The sequence below is a fragment of the Oryza sativa genome, chromosome 1 (assembly GCF_034140825.1).
Source record: "Oryza sativa Japonica Group chromosome 1, ASM3414082v1".
NCBI lineage: Eukaryota > Viridiplantae > Streptophyta > Magnoliopsida > Poales > Poaceae > Oryza > Oryza sativa.
Genome location: NC_089035.1, coordinates 31,151,164 through 31,155,094, shown reverse-complemented (window position 1 = coordinate 31,155,094; position 3,931 = coordinate 31,151,164). Strand labels below are relative to the sequence as shown.

At 44.4% G+C, this 3,931-nt stretch overlaps 1 long non-coding RNA gene across 1 annotated transcript; it reads left to right on the top strand.

Annotated features, from left to right (window-relative positions):
* Positions 1 to 2,164: 2,164 nt before the first annotated feature.
* LOC136351479 (uncharacterized) lies at positions 2,165 to 3,496 on the top strand. The gene is made up of 3 exons (XR_010734668.1): positions 2,165 to 2,374; positions 2,449 to 2,798; positions 3,041 to 3,496. It is a non-coding gene; the product is annotated as an uncharacterized lncRNA (long non-coding RNA).
* The last annotated feature ends 435 nt before the right edge of the window (positions 3,497 to 3,931 follow it).

Here is a 3,931-nt window from a genome sequence, read left to right as displayed (position 1 = left end):
TCCAAGTCACCACTCAATGGTATCAAAGCCGAGCTGCAGATGCTTCAGAATCTACCTCTCGCCAAGAGCCGCCAACCTCAAAATTGTTCTAACTGCTTGAGAAGCAGCTTGTCTGTACTCAGGTTAAAGGCACTTAGAATTAACCACCGAACCTGCAGGGATTCCGGGAAAGACTAAGATGTGGCCGATGGTTTCTAAGGTCTGGTCAGAGAAGACATAGTTTCCTCGATTAGGCAGCCTCTTCATGCAAGGGTCCGCTATCCAGCACTGATGAGGGAGGTGAGCCACTGAAATCATTCAGTATATAAGCAGTATTTGTACATATGAACTTCCAACGAAAGGCAAGTGGTCTGTTGTCCAGCACCAACGATGGAAGGTGAGACACCAAAATCATTGGATACCTGTATTTGTACATATGAGCTTCCTACAAAATACTATCCATAAGAAAAGAGTACAAAGTTAGCCTGGAGGTTGCCATCACTGAGCTTTTATTCTGTAGTTTACTATGGCCCTAAATGTATTAAAAGCTGTAAACTTCTGTCGTTTCTTCAAGAATCAAGACAAGTAAAAAAAACTACCAAAGAACCAGTGGTCTGATCATGATCAGTCAGCAACAGAAAAGCTCAGTACAAAGCTATATGTTTCTTCAAGAAAACAGATACATGAAAGCAAAGCACTCATCATCGTAACTTGTGTTAATGAAGCAAGGAGCACACAATCATATTTTATGATCCATCACAATGATGTGGAACTAAACCACTAGGAAAAGTGAAAGTCTTGGGGTATCTAAACTGTAAACTAAGGAGCCAGAGCCACCAACAATGCAGAAAGAATTTCCTTTTCACTGCTTTTGCTTGTTGGGATTTGATAACTGATTACATTAATGGCAAAGGTGCATGCTCATGTAGCTTGAAATATAAAATTAAACCTTTTAAAAGATAGAGAATCTATCCTGTGAAGAAGCAGTCTGTTAACTTTAAATAATCTAGAAAAGAGCACATGAGAAACTTTCCTACCTTTCTTCGTCACTGTTGACTTTTAACCCAAAAGTGAACCCTCTATATAGAATGTCACATAAGGAAGAGGTAAACTCGATATATTCGATCACACTAACAATGAGTTGACTGCAAATAGGTACAAAGAGAGCTATAGGACAGAATAGCATAATTTATTAAGCAAAAGAACTGGAGTTTCGTAGTGCACAGGACCTTCATCTAATGCACTAAACTAAACATACAATTCCCAAGCCCTAAAGTCCTAATTTTCATGTATTATTCCTTCCATCCTGAACTCATGAAATAAAATGGGAAAATTTCTAGCATGCTCTCGAGTTTTACTCAATCCCTTCCATGTTCCTAAGAAATGTGTGGTCCCCTCCATGTCAATTCCATCACCTCCTCATCGTTAACCTCCATTATACTTTTCAATATGGCCAAATTGCCCATGGCACAGTGCACTTGGCTGACGTCCAAGAAAACAAAAGGGAACAAGAGAAAGAGAGGAAAGCCCATGAGGAAGAAGAAACACCTCACTGATCACTCTTAGGTGATAGAATAGGCAAGCAAATAAGCTTGCCAGTCAGAACTCAGCACCTTAAACCTAAAGGCATAACGATTTAATTTTAGCTTCCAAAGGGGTTTGATAATTTATATTTTAAAAGTTTTATACATAAAATTAGAAATATTTGCTTCACTGGAAAACATATTTTCTCCACGAACACGAAAGGCCTTCAATGAAAAACTCAACTATTGCAATAATCATGCTGGTGCAGAAGCACGTTTAGCCAATATATTGAACACACTTAGAATAGGGTTTTTTTTAAAAAAACCATGATACCTTATCATAGTATCATCAAACTTAGAACATCGTTCTTGAACATTTTGAAGTAGAGGTGATTTATAAGCTATTGGCATTCTGCATGATCCCTCTAGCATAACAAAACCAACAATTGTTGTCAATGTGTGGCTCTTAGTTTAGCAAGGCATTGTTTTGAGAAAATACCCAGTGCATTAAACATGAGTTGATGGATGGCAGTGGCAATTAAAGTGGACTGCCAGACTCATGCAGCGACACTCGAGGCAGGAGGCGATGACTGTATGAAAAACTGTGGAAAGTATTAGGATTATTTATTAATCCTCAAGCTGTTTATCTTCTAGACCTTTGGTCTTATGTAACTTATAGCTTTTAGTGTAACTCACCACTAGCATTAAGTGTGTTTTCTAGAGTGATGGGGACATGTGATTTGACAGCGACGGTGGCATAGGGGTGAAGGAACTCGGTGGTGGAAGAAGATCCACCACTGGAAGCCGAGGAGGTGGAGGATTGAGTAGATTCAGTCGACATGGTGGAGAAGGCTAGAGCAGCGGAGAAGAAGGTAAGAGCCTAAGCTCTGATACCATGTTAAGTTGCATGCACCGGCCAGTTACACCTAAAAGCCTAAGCTGATAGGGAAAGGCGGGCAATTCACTTTATACACTCCAACACTCCCCCTCACGCGAGACCCCCTCAAGTCTCAAGCGTGGAATATTGGAGTGGACAGGGGGCACAGGAGGTGGCGGCGCTCGACCCGGCTTCTCCACGGGCGGTGGCGGCGCTCTCCCTGGTGGTGGCGGCGGCTACCAGGGGGTAGCAAACCCTGGTTGGAGGCCGGCCGGGCCTTGGGTTTGCTTTAACCCCTGGCCGGCCCAGCAATCAGCGCTGGCCCAGCATCTGGCCTGGAGCCCCATGCCCGGCCTTCCAAAGTCCAAACAACTGGGTTTTGGACACCGGCGCGACATCTCACATGTCCTCCATTGATGGTATCCTCGTTACTCGCTTGCCTAATTCCCACACTTTTATTACTGTTGGAAATGGTCACACTATCCCTGTTATTTGTCGTGGCACTTCATTCCTTCCCATAGGAACCACAAAATTTGCACTCAATAACATCCTTGTCGCCCCTTCCCTAGTTCGTAATTTACTTTCAGTTCGTCAGTTTACCCGCGACAATAAATGTTCCATTGAGTTTGATGAATTTGGTTTCTCTGTTAAGGACCTTCAGACCCGGCGCGTGATTCTTCGCTGCAATAGCCGCGGGGAACTCTACACCCTTCCAGCTGCCACTCCCTCCAGTGCTGCCCACGGCCTTCTCGCCACTTCCTCCACGCTTTGGCATTGTCGTCTCGGTCATCCTGGTCCTGCCGCCATCCACGGTCTTCGAAATATAGCTTCCATTTCCTGTAATAAAATAGACACGTCCTTATGTCATGCGTGTCAATTAGGCAAACATACCAGATTACCGTTTCATAACTCATCCTCTCGCACTTCCGTGCCTTTTGAGCTTGTCCATTGCGATGTGTGGACTTCTCCGGTGATGAGTACTTCAGGCTTTAAATATTACTTAGTGGTGCTTGATGATTTCAGTCATTTCTGTTGGACCTTTCTGCTCCGACTAAAATCTGATGTTCATCGTCATATTGTTGAGTTTGTCGAGTATGTTTCCACCCAGTTTGGTCTGCCACTAAAATCTTTTCAAGCTGATAACGGCAGAGAGTTCGTCAACACCGCCATCACTACCTTTCTCGCTAGTCGCGGCACCCAGCTCCGACTATCCTGCCCTTACACTTCCCCTCAAAATGGTAAAGCCGAACGAATGCTCCGCACCATCAACAACTCCATACGCACCCTCCTTATTCAGGCTTCCATGCCTCCGTCCTACTGGGCTGAGGCTCTCGCCACCGCCACATACCTTCTCAATCGGAGACCCTCCTCTTCCATCCACCAATCACTGCCTTTTCAGCTTCTTCATCGCACTATTCCAGACTTCTCCCACCTTCGGGTATTTGGCTGTCTCTGTTACCCAAATTTGAGTGCCACGACTCCACATAAGCTTTCCCCTCGCTCGACGGCTTGTGTTTTTCTTGGGTACCCGACCTCCCACAAGGGATACCGA